The sequence below is a fragment of the Puntigrus tetrazona genome, chromosome 23 (genome assembly GCF_018831695.1).
Source record: "Puntigrus tetrazona isolate hp1 chromosome 23, ASM1883169v1, whole genome shotgun sequence".
NCBI classification, from domain to species: domain Eukaryota; kingdom Metazoa; phylum Chordata; class Actinopteri; order Cypriniformes; family Cyprinidae; genus Puntigrus; species Puntigrus tetrazona.
Window position 1 is genome coordinate 14,694,650 of NC_056721.1, and position 15,602 is coordinate 14,710,251.

A 15,602-nucleotide genomic window follows, 5' to 3' on the forward strand; every position below is an offset into this window, starting at 1 on the left:
CAAGTGGCAATATAACCAAAAGCATAAGGCCTGAAAAAGCATACACAAACCAAAAAATTTCTACTACTACTTTGGCAGAAAATGCAGGGCTCCAGACTGCAAGCAGCCCTGGCGGCGACTTCACCGGCATGTGCCCAATTCATAAGAACTGCATATGAGAAACATCATAGGGCAAACAAAAACAAAAGTGTAAGGTCAGGCAATACAAGCTTCAAGGTATTAACTCAAAATGCACGAAAAGATTGTATGTGATGCTAAGCCAAAGATCAGATTTTGTGTTCACACTACACGTGTCAAATACATCGGGATGCGCCTGCGCAGAAGATGACACCCATATATGGACGATTGCCAGAGACAAAGAGATACTATATTGCCAAAAGTATTTGCTCACCCATCCAAATAATTGGAATCAGGTATTCCAATCACTTGGAACATGGCCCAAACTTGTATAGAAATCGAGCATCTAGGCATGCAGACTGTTTTTCACAAATATTGGTGAAAAATGGGTCACTCTCAGGAACTCCGTGAATTCCAGCATAAAATTGTGATAGGATGCCACCTGTGCAACAAATACAGTAGTGAAATTTCTTTCGCCCAAATATTCCACAGTCAACTGTATTATAAGAACGTGGAAGCGCTTTGGGAACAACAGCAATCTGGCCAAGTGTGAGTAGTAGACCACTTAAACTGACGGTGGAGTCAGCAGATGCTGAGGCGCATAGTGCAAGAGGTCACCATCTTTCAGCTGCATCCAGTTTTCATACATCAGGGGTGTCAAACTCAATTCCTGGAGGGCGGAGCCCTGCAGAGTTTAGATGCAACCCTAATTCTGCTGGATCTATCCGCTGCTTTTGACACTGTGAATCATCAGATCCTGCCGTCTACCCTCTCATCACTGGGCATCTCTGGGATCCCACTGGCTGGTTCGAATCTCATCTCACTGGTAGGTTTTTTAGGGTGGCCTGGGAGTGAGATGTATCCACAGCACATCAACTGGTCACTGGGTTTCCTCAGGGATCGGTTCTTGGTACCCTCCTTCTCCATTTACACTGAGCATCACTGGCTAGGCCCCATCATACAGGCGCTCACGGCTTCTCCTACCACTGCTACGCCGATGACACACAGCTCTACCTCTCTTTTCATCCAGACGATCCAACGGTAGCTACTCGGATCTCGGGTTGCCTGGCGGACATCTCGATTACGGATGCAAGAGCACCATCTACAGCTCAACCTAACATTGAAGACTGGAGGCTGCTTGTATTCCCCTGCCACTCCAACTACACAGCATGACTTCACCATCCAGCTAGGTTCTTCTGTCAATTACCCCATCAACCTCAGTCAGAAATCTTGGTGTAATCCTCGATGACCAACTAACCTTCAAAGATCACATTGCAAAGACTGCTCGATCCTGCAGGTTTGCACTGCACAACATCAGAAAGATCAGGCCCTTTCTAACAGAGAAAGCTGCACAGCTACTTGTCCAGGCCCTTGTCATTTCTAGACTGACTACTGCAATGCTCTACTGGCTGGACTTCCATCGAACACAAATAAAACCTCTACAAATGATTCAGAATGCAGCAGCACGGCTGGTATTCAATGAGCCCAAGAGAACCCATGTTACACCTCTCTTTATCTCCTTACATTGGCTACTGATTGCAGCTTCGCATCAAGTTCAAGGCACTGATGCTTGCATATAGAACAACCACAGACTCGGCACTCTGGTCTACTTCCTCACTATTACAAATCTACACACCCTCTAGAAGTCTGAGATCAAGCTAGCGAGCCGACGCTCGTGGTACCATCTCTCAAAAAGAGGCTCGAAATCCTCTTCCAGAACTTTCTCGCTTCTCTGTTCCTGGCTGGTGGAACGATCTTCCCGCATATTATCCGAATGCTGGATCTCTGTCAATCTTTTAAGAAACTGCTGAAAAACTCACATCTTTCAGCAATACCTGACCTCATCATAAAAAAAAACAAAAAAAAACAAACAAAAAAAAACTCTCACTGCCTCTGTCTCTCTTCTCATCCCCTTGTTTATTCCTTCCCTTCTGGCATGTACTAATTTGAACACTCCCTGTGACTGGGTGTTATAAGCACTTACTCTGTCTGTTTGTCTCTCAAAAAATGAATCGCTGTTGTACTCCTAATTGTAAGTCGCTGGATAAAAAGCGTCCTGCAAAATGACTAAATGTAAATGTAAATGTAATTAAACACACCTGATCCAGCTAATCAAGTACTTCAGACATGCATAGTATGTGTGTTTTAGCAGGTTGAATCTAAACTCTGCAGGGCCCGCCCTCCAGGAATTGAGTTTGACACCCCTGCCACCACATAATCAAATTCAATGCAAAGTGTCGGATGCTGTGGTGTAAAGCACAGATGCTTAATCCATGCATGAAACAGCAATAGCCCTCTGGCTAATCCACTTCCTGGGTGGGTATCAATGGTCTTGAATTTCCAACATTTGTATACAATCTGTCTGATTGTGGACATATGAAGTACAAACACTTTGAAAGAAATCCTTTGATCCATCCATTCATGAACAACTCTTTTTTTGAGGTCCTTAGAAATTTCCTTTGTTTGTGCAATGTACTATAGATACTGTGCCATATACTTTCACAAACATGATCAGACTTTGATAGAACCCTGTTCCTTTAAATAAAATAGGCAGACACAGGACAGTCTCACTGATTAAAACACCACAAATAGATCTCATTTAAAGTTAATTGCTAATATTGAGTCTCACATACATTCCCAACCAACAAATATCACGACACTTGACATGAGGAAAAAAAAATATATCTAAAGAAATTATTTTGTCTCATTTGCTTGATTGAATCTTTTTGTACATTCAGAGATAGTGTGAAAATTTGATGATTTTTTTTGGTCAAACTTATGCAAAATATAGTACATTCTAAAGGGCTTATAAATTATTCAAGCAACAAAGCAGAACTGTGTGTGTGTGTGTGTGTGTACATGTCTCTCTATCCACGTTTTCAGCAACAAAAAAAAGCAATTATTAAACATAACCTTTTCCGTTAAACATCATTTTAAATAAATAATAAAAAAACTTATTTTATATATAGTCAAAAATTGCCCAAATATTTGATTATAATATTTTTCCAAAATGCCCATCTCTAGCACGAATATTGATTGTTTGATATACTTAATACAGTTACCGATAGGTTACCTCTTACTTAATGACAGTAAATTTAAAAAAGCGTGCATGTCAAACTGATATTCTTGTTTTGAAGTTATTTTTTTTAACTAATATCAAAATATACTGATAATGAACAATTCTTTCCAGCAACCATAAATAATACCAGCAGAACAGGGCAGCAAGATCAATGTTTAATGAGCTAAAAAGAATGCACATTACACCATTGTTTATCAATGTGCACTGGCTAGAAATAGCTACTTGCATAAAATTCAAGGCATTGTTGTTTCACTTCAAATCCACCACTGGTTTGGTGCAACACTATACCAAAATCCTGTTGTGCCTTCCCAAAAATCTAAGACTTTTTAAATTAGTTTTTCTGTTGCTTTGGTATATTTCCTCAGATCAGAACTCCAATCTTTTCAAACTTCACATTGTGTCACTTGAGCACATCCAAAAAAAAACATTATCAATTGAACAAGTTGTCATAATATGTCAAGCATATTTCTATACATTTCCATTACAGTTTTTTCTAAGTCTATGAGGTGCTGTTATCTCTGAGAATGTGTGCTAATGCATATTTAAATTATTGGGCCATACAATACAGAGCGTCTTTGTTAACCTTTTTTGTTTTTTTAAACACTCTGTAGCGGATCCTAACCCTGAACAAGAGAGGTCAGATTGGAGATGACCTGCCAAAGTATATGATAGTCCCATCGCTCCAACATCAGGCAATGGTTTTCAGCCCACAACAGGATGCTGATGGATTTCTTCTCACCCTACTCTCCATTCCTTAACCTCATGGAGGAATCTTTCTCAGCATGGAGATGGAAAGTATATGATCGCCAGCCACATACATGCACAGATGACTGGCTGCCATGAATGAAGTGTGTGATGACATCACAGCAGATGCATGCAGAGGCTAGATGAGACACTCTAAAAGATTGTTTACATTCTGCATTGTGAAAATGTTTTTTGTTATGATGAGGATGAGAATTTGTGGCCCAACAGACTCCAATGTCAGGAGGTGTAGGAAGACTGCACTGTAATTCTACAACACTACATGTACAGTTTTCCCTAAAGAGATTGTCCTATGTGCACATTTCTACTTTTGTTTTTTTTCTTTGTGCTATGCAGTGCCGTTTTTTCCTATAAAATCGCAATGACTTGGTTCGTCAACAAATTACAGTACAAAAAGGAAAAGCGTAGGAAAAGTCGATAAGGCAAGGCTCAGGTGGACCCGTTTGCCTCCCAGGAATCCTCCCACTGCCAGTTGTTCTACTCCTCACCAGGCCCCCAAAATGGGCGCTCTGGCACACAGCTGGCCCCGGGATGTCCTCAAGTATGCCTTTCCCCCAATGAGCCTCCACAGATCTGTTAGAATCAGGGAGGACAAGGACCAGGTTCTGTTGATTGTGCCGTTCTGGCCCACACAAACCTGGTTTACGGACCTCTCTCCTCTCGACAGCTCCTCCTGGAAAATCCTCAGAGGAGGGACCTTTCTCAGGGGCTGGGAATTTGGGAGGGTTCAGCTTGCAGCGCCAATCCCTGGATCCGTGCACCTTTCTCCTAGTGATTTCCCTTGGATACACTGGCTCCTTCATCACTCTGCAGTTCAGGCTGACAGAGTAGCTGTGCCCCTGATAGGGCTTCCTTCACCCCTCTTCAAATTTGGCATCCTCTTGTTCCATCTTCTGTATCCTCACAACTATTTAGTGTGCTCTGCCCCCCATCCTATGTTTCTGAAGAATCAGGCATCCCTAGTGGGCTCGGCTCCAGCCAGCTCCCAGCGTGTTGGGATGGTTGTTGAGTCTTGTTTGTCTAACACGCTAGCCTGTCAGCATTTGTACCTCAAGTATGTGGCGTGGCTAAGGTTGTGGCATTTTTCCATATGGACCACATGTAGTGAGTCAATGATATAACATCATAGTAACTGACTGAAAGGGAACGTCCAGTTACTCGTGTAACCCTTGTTCCCTGAAGGAGGAAAAGGAAGCGTTATGTCCCTCTTGAGACAACCTTGATCAATGCTGGGAGTCAGGTAAGCTCTTGGCCCCTCAGCATAAAATGTAATAGTGGTTGCATGCCTTTTCTCTAAAGCTCAGAGGATACCATGATGTTTTCCTTTGGGAATGAGGATTACACAAGTAACCAAGACATTATGTTGACAACACGACTAAGCAATTTGACCATCTTATCCGTACACAATGACACAAGATCTTGTCATTCTGATGGCACTGACAGGTTCGTTGACACAGATATTTATTTTTGAGGGATGAACTGAGGATTTTGAGCAACAGACTGCCTTATGCAGGTAATTCATGGTGTTTTACTATTTGTACGAAATGCACTTACTGTTTTGCAAATGTCAAGAACGATTCGAAATGTACCAAAGTGACTGAGAAAAACTGCAAATGCTCCCTCCTGGTGGAATGACCTGCCTAACTCAATCTGAGCAGCTGAATCCTTAGCTACCTTCAAGAATCAGCTAAAAACAAATCTTTTCCATCTTTATATGACCCTCTAGCAATCTCTATTCTAACTCTATTCTTTAAACAAACAAACCTTTTAGACTTGCACTCTATTAATTTACTGCAGATTTTCCTTTATAAAAAATAAATAAAATATTATTATTATAATTATTATTAATAAAGCTATTTTGATGGGCAATTTCTATGGTTTTGTTTTGTCATTTGGAGCACCACATGTTCTGGCCTCATTCGTTTTCTGCTAAACATCTCCTTTGTGTTTGACAAAAATCAGATCCAGAGTGACAATTAAATGGCAGTACTTGCCTATGCAGGTCTGGGTTACTTTTGTCCACTTGGTTTCCTCACAGGTGATTGACTGAGATGTTGTACCATTTGGCTTATATCCATCAATACACTTTACTGTCACTTTGGATCCATGTGGGAAAGTTTTACTTGAGAGGAATTCCTTTGTTAATGTGAGTTGGTCACTTAAAACAGGTGCAGTACAAGGTGCTTTTGAGATAAACAAGAGACAAACAATATAACTTAGTATATGACTTTTTTTTTTTTTTTTTAAGGCAAACTGCCCTTTCAATGTTGCCAATTCTTTCATACAGAACACACTCATCCAGAGTGTTGGGATGGTTGTTGAGTCTTGTTTGTCTAACACGCTAGCCTGTCAGCATTTGTACCTCAAGTATGTGACGTGGTTAAGGTTGTAGCATTTTCCATAGGGACAACATGTAGGGAGTCAATGATATAACATCATAGTAACTGACTGAAAGGGAACGTCCCAGTTACTCGTGTAACCCTTGTTCTCTGAAGGGGGAAAGGAAGCATTACATCCCTCTTGAAACAACCTTGATCTGCGCTGGGAGTTGGATAAGCTCTTGGCCCCTCAGCATAAACCAGAATAGCGTTTGCGTGCCTTTTCTCTAAAGCTCAGAGGCGATTGGGCTCCCCAAGCGAATCCCATTACGTCAGTCAATGATGTAACGTCTCCATTTCTCCTCCAGGGAATGAGGATTACAAAAGTAACCAAGACGTTATGTTGACAACACGACTAAGCAATTTGACCATCTTATCCGTACACAATGACATAAGGACTTGTCATTCTGATGGCACTGACAGGTTCGTTGACACAGATATTTATTTTCGAGAGATGAACTAAGCATTTTGAGCAAGAGACAGTCTTATGCAGGTAATTCATGGTGTTTTACGATTTTGTATGACTTGTTTTGAGAAATGCATGTACCGCTTTGCAAATGTCAAGAACAATTTGAGAAATTTACCAAAGTGACTGAGAAAAACGCCAAATGCTCCCTCCTGGTGGAATGACCTGCCTAACTCAATCTGAGCAGCTGAATCCTTAGCTACCTTCAAGAATCAGCTAAAAACAAATCTTTTCCATCTTTATTTGACCCTCTAACAATCTCTATTCTAACTCTATTCTTTAAACAAACTGTACCTTTTTAGACTTGCACTCTATTCATTTACTGCAGGTTCTCCTTTATAAAAATAAATAAATATAATAATAATAATAATAATAAAGCTAAAAGCTAATACTAGCTTTTCTAATCCTCTAGCATTTTCTATGGTTTTGTTTTGTCATTTGGAGCACCACATGTTCTGGCCTTCGTTTTCTGCTAAACATCTCCTTTGTGTTTGACAAAAATCAGATCCAGAAAGACACAGTTAAATGGCAGTACTTGCCTATGCAGGTCTGGGTTACTTTTGTCCACTTGGTTTCCTCACAGGTGATTGACTGAGATGTTGTACCATTTGGCTTATATCCATCAATACACTTTACTGTCACTTTGGATCCATGTGGGAAAAGTTTTTGAGAGGGATTATGGTGTTAATGTGAGTTGGTCACTTAAAACAGGTGCAGTACAAGGCGCTGTTGAGATAAACACAAGAGACAAACAATATAACTTGGTATATGACAATATTTTATTTTAAGCAAACTGTTCTTTCAATGTTGTCAATTCTTTCAGACAGAACACGTTCATGCAATTAGAAAAAAAAAAATTTTAGTCTTACCAATGCACTTTGGTACTTCAGGTCCCAGCCATTTTCTCTCTACACACAATATAACCGTCTCCTTTCATTGTATAGTCATTTTCACAACTGTATTCTACAAAGTTACCCAGTTTGTAATGGAGGTGACTTTCCCTTGACTCTTTTTGAATTTGCAATTATAGGAACTGGACACCCATCTGAAAAAAAGTAAAAGGAACAGTATTGATGATTAAATATTTTATTCTTTATCAGGAAGAAACTCAATAGTGATTTTTTTTTTCCTTTGTCTCTTGACTGGCATTTGAACCATAACTTACCAAAACATTTTGGTGGATCTGGTTTAAATGTTCCATCCTCAGAACAATAAATTGATGCTGGTCCTATAAGATTAAGTCCTCCATTACATGTATAAGAGACTGTTTCTAAATATGCATAACTTTCCAATGGCTCATCTTTAAGTCGTCCATTATCTATGGATGGAGGGGCTGTACATTTCACCACTAAAAGAGAAAAACATATCCATGTAAATAAGTTTTTATTATTATTGTTTATTTTTTTTTTTTTACTTCAATACAAAATAAATTATACTCAAATGTAATAACTAACATACCTTCACAGGAAGGGTCTCGGCCATCCCATCCATCAGCTCTGCATGTTCTTATTGATCCCTGACTCTCTAAGACGTATCTGAAAGCAATGACTCCTCTTACTAAATACTCATACAAAGCACACATCCTAAATTTAACATGGTTTAAACACACTTAAGCAGCGTATAGAAACGGACTTGTTTCACTTACCCTTTGTCACAAACTACTTTAGCTGTATCACCAAATAAATTTCCATTCATTTCATATTTCCCATTGGTAATATCTGCAAGGCTCCCACAGGATTTTTCTGTAATATATTCGACATTGTCTGATTTACAATTGGTTGATATGGCATATATCATTTCACTTATATAAATTAGACATTTTATAGTAATGTACACATATAGTGTACTTGTTGACAGTACATACTTATGCAGCTGAGTTCTAGATTTGTCCACTGGGTTCCCTGACAGGTAACTGTTTTAGAACTTTTTGAGTCAAGTGGCTTGTGTCCAAGAATGCAACCAAATGTTACAGTGGATCCATCTGAGAAACTCAAAAGAAAATCTTCCGTTTGCACATTTTGTGATGCAAAAGAAGGCTGCGTTGCATTCCGCTGTGGAAATAAAAACAAAACATGCTTTACAGTATTCTGATGTAGTAGTATTTTGATCATCATCATCATCATCATTATTATTATTAGTTAAACTTCTGCTCCATTGTATTTTTATATTTGGGAAAAAATACTAGCAGGTGAATAGAAATTAGTGTGATTTACTCACTTTAAAGGGTTAGTGCACTTTCATATGAAAATTTCCTGAATTTAGTCACTCCCTTCTTATGCATTTCTTACTTCAGTCAAAAAGAAGGTTTTGATGTAAACATTCCAGGATATAGTGGATTTCAAGGGCCTTCTCTTGCAAAACGATTGGTTATTTGTAAAAAAAAAAAAAAAAAAAAAAAAAAGTATATGTATATTCTATTGTTTATAGCCCTTTGAAGCTGCACTGAAAGTGTAATTTTTTACCTCTCCATTGAAAGTCCATTGATACTATATCCTGAAATGTTTACATAAAAACCTTAATTTCTTAATTTAACTGAAAAATTAATTTAACTAAATACGTTAAAAAAATAAAATAAACATATTGGATGACATGGGGGTGAGTAAATTATCAAGAAATTTAATTTGAAAGTGAACTAATAATTTAAGTAATGTGCAGAGTTTAAATTAAAACACATTGCTTAAATTGGATAAGTTAACTAAAGTATAATAGTAATGTTTTTTGTGTGCGCTTTCTTATACTTTATTATCCACCCTCCATATGCGGTCCTACCATTGTTATTGCAAAATGTATCAAGGTTACATAAATATTTATGCACTAGGAAAAAAACATCCACTGTTTATGGACAATGACAACATGCTATGACCCTGAACAGATTATCAAGCTTTAAGCTAAACCTTTTTTTTTGCAAACCACTGTTAGTTGAAAGTATCAACACTACACTCCTAGGCTAAACACTTCACTACAGTTTGTGGAGTGAATGAACTCACAAAGTGTACTTTCAAAATATTTTATTATAGCACTACACAATTCTTTGAAATGCAAATGTGTTATCCCCAAAAAAAAAAAAAAACACATACTGCAATTGAAAATATGGGCGGCACTTCTGGTTTTGCCAAGCATCACTCAAATAGACTAGAATCAAATGATTACATATTATAAGGGTGCACTACAAATTAGCCTTATCTGTCAGTTTGACGGAATAAGCTGTACATCAATTCTAAATATTTTTTTTTTTAGCAGGATATCACAAGAATATCAGTTTCAAGACCTCTGTTAAGTTCTCTGTGTTCTGTCCTTCTGATTATTTCCTTTTCACTTTTCCACTGTAACAAACAATAAGAAAAAAAAGGAACTGTGCATAACCTTTCCATCTTCTCACATTGTTCCAGTTTTTTGCTTACGTGTGACATTATTAGAGCTAACCATTAAACTATTTTATTGGCAGTATCTGACTGCTTACACAATTCACTGAAAACGTTTCCTGGATTAAAAAAAAAAAAAAAAATCCTCAATGGCTTAGTATGGGCTTTCCTCCCAACTAAGATCTGGCAAGAATGATTATGTGTAATGAATATTGCTGTATGGTATTGACAGAAGACAAAGAGAGTGCAAATGTCAGTTTTACCGTTTATTTTTCTGTGTATCTGATGTTTTTAGCATTTGGTGATCTCAAATCTAACGCGCACAGACCAGAATGGCACTCCCACGGATTTCAGGACTAATTTTCGTAATTTAAAACGAAAGGATTTATAGTTAGATACTGACCTCGGACATGTTGACAGATCGTAAGAAAAGCGAGAAGGGCAACACTGGGACGCAGCACCTTACGTCCCATCTTGCTTAACTCGGTGAATAACAGCTCCAAACGAGGCCAACGGGTTACTCTTCCGCTGCTGATAAATATAAAAACATCTTAGCCTATGGAAATGCACTTTAAAACATGTACCTCTGAATAAACGTCAACGCATTCAGTGCAAAAACAAAAGCGATAGCGTTACGAAAAACACTCGCATTAGCAAAACCTGTTAGCCGCTAGCACAACAATCAAAACAAGGTTTGGATTATTAGCATGCTACATTACTAAACGACACACAGGCTTACAAGGGTGCGTAAAATACCTTCAACTAATCAACGAAGCTTTATTTGATCTTCTTATAAGGATATTCGTTGCGATAAAAAAGACAGGTTAACGCACGCAGCGCACAGGAAGAGCGTAATAGTCACTGCGCTTCCTCATTTTTTACATTTAATAGTCATCATTTTACCATAATCTAACCCGACACATTTACAATACAATACAACTTAACGTTAAATAAAATTACGCAGTCGTATCTTTTTTGTTTCTTTTTTTTAAACGGAAAATGTCTCTTAATAATAGCGTGGGCCTAGTAGTAAAAACGTTCTTTATAACTTAGTTCTGGCAACAACAACAAAAAATACAATTCTTGGCTTAAAGGACCTTACCTCTCAGTGTTTCTTGATGTTCGGTGCTCGTTTCAGAATGGGGCATGTAAAGGTCAGAAACAAGGGATGAGGGTGGAGATAACACTCTCATGAAGTAAATTTCCGTCTGAGCAGGGCGTTATGTTTCGTAGAACTTGAAAGAGGGCGGGGAGCTTCCGTTACTGACTCTGAAATAGAACTATAAAACTTTACATTTTCGCAACAGTGAAAAATATAATGATTCGTGATAACAAGAACCTTAGTTATGAATATTAAAAACGTTATAGTGGCTTAGCATCCAATAATGGGAAACTTTCTTGTAATATTGTTCGTTAAATCTAATAATAATAATAAAGAATAATTAATAAGCAAGTGCCAGAACAAATAAAATAGAGTCTACTTAGGATGCTTTAATGATTAATATCCTGTATTGACAAATCAGAAGCCAAGACAAGAAGCTATTTGATAAAGATCAATAAATGAACAACACAAGCGACTGGCTTGTTCTTTAAACTATGTACTTTAAACAATATGTCATGTGGCAAATCCTGGATCACCCTTACAGGGAAACAATATTGCTTGTAACGTTATTAAATGAGTAAGAGAATACAGAAATAAATGGACTTCAAAAAAGCCAGACAAAGGCAGGTCTGCTAATGTCAGTGATCTGTGATGTATGTGCATATATTAACTGGATATATTTAGAAGAAGCACAAAAACATTTTCTCCATGAAGACTTCACACAAGGTTACATCACCTGAAAATGGATAAAATAATCAAACTGGACAATTTAATTAAAGATAAAATAAGCAAACTCAAATTCAAATTTTATATATCACATACATGGTACTACATGCAGTGGAAATTTTTTTTTTTACAACCATCCAGCGTCGAATAGAAAAAAATAAATATAAAAATTAAAAAAAAATATATATATATATATATATTTTCAACAAACTAAAAAGCATGTAGCTGTTCAGTCTTCCAAAAAAATAAAAAAAAAAAAAAAAATATCATAAAGTAATTCCTCAATATAGTGAGTCTAAAGCCACATTGGTGGGAGTATGACTCAACTCGTCCACTGCAACTTGTACTTTAAGCCAATCGTAAAAGACCTGGATGTTTCACAACCATCAGTTATCACATTTCCCTATTGACTACATATAAATATATGTTCACATAAACACATCACAGCAGGATTAGCTCTAAGAGAAACACAAAGCAGTTTATTCAGTGTTGAATGTCTGGAAGATGGAAGAGGATCTGACTCAAGAATAGGAGGCAGGACAGTCTGTGAATATGTTGATTTGTTTTCACAGAAAAAGGGTATATGACCCCATCATTATTTGGGTTTGAGTCAAACATATAGCCAGGTTAGGGCACAGGTGTGTGCTTTAATGACACTCAACATTCATAAAACTGCACATTTTTTCAGTATATTTAGAAGCTAACAATTAAGGTAACAGCAACACTTTTCTCAATAATTTAATGCTACTTATTAAAGTGCTTATTTAGATTAACTAATTTGAGCTTACAGTCTTACATTTGTGGACCATTGCAAGCATTATGGGTTTCCCATTCATTTGTGTGTGCATTTTTAACTTCGGGAGCAGTTTTAATGATTAATTATTTTATTTATTTTAATTACTTCGCATGTGAATATGAATAGGGTTCAGAATGCTTCCTTCTAATTCAAGGTGCTTATGGTGTGTGATCTGTCACTAATTTTTCAAAGCCAATCAGATACAAGTCTATACAGCTGTAGACCTAAGCAGGTCTTCTGTTGACCGAATTTGGGATGTATTTATCCAGGTAATTAAACGCACTTCGCGTACACATGTTAGGCTCATGAACATTGCCTGACAGAGAGCTCACTGACTGGGTCTGACTTTTTCACTGTTTAACTTATCAAAAGATTCAGTTCTCACCAATAATACCTTGGTAAGCCAGATTCAATCCACCTTAGTCCCATGCTGGGTTCCATACACCAATATCATCTAAGAGAAAGTCTGCCAGTTTTATCTAAAATATTTTCTGGGGTAATCGGTATGACAGAAGGAAAGACGTTCTAAAGCGAGTACTTTCCAAAATGGTGCGTCAATAAGATCAGTTTGCTGATTACACAGTTAGTAATAGTATCTGCTAAAAACCATAGTAGTGTACCCACTTCCTTTAGGCCTTCTATATATGGTAGTGATTTGAATTTTTTTCCAAGCACTCTGGTTGACCTCAGGACTGCACAGTGTATTTTGTTGACTGCTCCAGCATTCAGTTAGGAACGTTTCTTCTGCACCAGTATCAGTTTTACATTGCTATGATTAAAATATATATGATTTCTCTTTGAACTTGTAGCAATTGCCAGTAAAATATTGTATTTGTGCAACAACATTATATATATTTATTAACAACTTCTCTGTCACGCCTATCACTAATTTGCTGTGACACATTCTTTCCCAGTGTCTCTATCTCTTTACATTTATTGCACGATGATTTTATTGCTAAGCATTTTTCCTGTTGTCTGCTTGCTTTCTCTAGAGCTATCTCTTGTACTGCAGCACACGCGCCCTGCTGGGGAACTTGAAGCACCACCTCTGCACACTGAATAAGACAGGACGTTAGTCAGCGCAAGTAGTCAGTGTTTATCAAAATGCGTATGCCCATGACTTTCCCGACAATGACAACAAAAAGGAAAATAAATAAAAGAAAGAGGGGTGTTAATACACTGCTAACTGAAATAAGAAGTAGATGACCCTGAAATAGTCACACTTTAAATCAGAAATATGTGAATTGTTTTAAAAAGAAACATCATTTTGAGCTAAGTCATTAAGAAACCCACGTGATGAGTACCTGACACATTCATCCAAATTTAAGCACACATAATCTCATCCTCCATGCCGTCGCTTGGGTATTTCTTGTTCTTCTGTACGCTGAAGATAGTTCTTTAATTACTTTGGCTGTATGTTTGGGGTCGTTGTCCTGCTGCAGAATAAATTTGCACTCTGTAAGTCATTTAGGGCTTGTTGATGCATTTCTCAACTACTCCCATTAGATGTTTTTAAGAAAACATACATTAAAACCATTATAATTTCTTAGGAGCATTTTGAAGGATATTTATTGACAGTACATACTTGTGCAACTAAGTTCCAGATTTGTCCAGTGGTTTCCCTTACAGGTAAATGATGTTAGGTGTTTAAGTCCAACTGGCTCAGTGTCCCAATCTTGCTCCAAATGTTACAGTGGATCCATCTGGGAAAAACTGATTTGAGAGATCATGCTTGTTAGAACATTTCCTGATGCAAAAAGAAGACTGTGTCTCCTCTATTAAAAGCATCGGGGGCTTTTAGGGTCTACAAGCCCACACACCTTTTATATAATGAAGTAAGTCCACTTCTGGCTGTGTGCATTGGGTTGAGGAGAAGAACAAATCACAAACTTAACCAATGTAGACTAGTGTCCTTCCAATAACCCTGTCAGTGAGCGACTTTTTGCCATTCAGATCGTAATGACAAAAGAAGTACACTATTTCTACATTATAAGATCGGTGTTTGTCTTAGTCGCTTGTCTGTTGTTGTTAGATGAAATATGATTTTCTATGATTTAATGCGTTGACATTAAGTGACTGCATGATGGAAATTTTTAATTTTATTTGCATATCTTTAAGGATTGCTTGTTCTCCTCTACATCTTTGACTCAGTTCCTGCTTACCGCTGCATCAAGGCTGCTAAAGTTTTGGGAAGACGGTCTTAAACTCAGAACTCAATCTTTGGACGAGTCACGCTATGATGATATGTGATACCCACTTTTGTGACATGGTGTGTTTTTATCTTTTCACAGCAAAAAGGAGGTTTCCTGGTGGGGCTTTCAGATGCAAACCAAGGCAGACTGGACGGTTTTGTTCGCTTGGTAACTGAAGACGCTCTTGAAAATTAGAACAAATTGTCGGGTTCTTATTTTAACAAGAGTGACTTCTGTGGAAAGAACCTAAAGGGGCATCCAGACCTGAACAGTAGTAGACCTCACTTTTGTGTCAAACTACAGACAGACAATTTGAGAGGTCCATTTCATGGTATAATAGACTGGTACCATATTAGAACTGTCATTTTATATAGCTATCTAACAGAGCACAAACTCACTCTCGATACTCCCAGCTTTCTTAGAAGACACAGGAAGGTGAGGAGCAAAGAGATTCAGCAACATAAATGCCATAGTCTCTGCACACATTAGTGGACTAGCCTAATATCATTTCAGAATAATTCTTGTTTTCTGCAATAAAGAAAAATAAAAATAAGAAGAATAGAACAGCATCGGAACATCAAATGAGTAAGGATATTACTGTATTCAGGATGAGTTGTATGTT

The 15,602-nt window shown here is 37.7% G+C and overlaps 1 protein-coding gene and 1 pseudogene across 6 annotated transcripts in view; both read right to left on the reverse strand.

Moving 5' to 3' along the window:
* The window catches only part of LOC122328902 (sushi, von Willebrand factor type A, EGF and pentraxin domain-containing protein 1-like), a 502,117-nt gene that overhangs the window by 8,859 nt on the left and 477,656 nt on the right, over positions 1–15,602 (reverse strand). The gene's annotated exons all lie outside the window — the stretch shown is intronic.
* Positions 7,479–10,637, reverse strand: LOC122328760 (annotated as a pseudogene).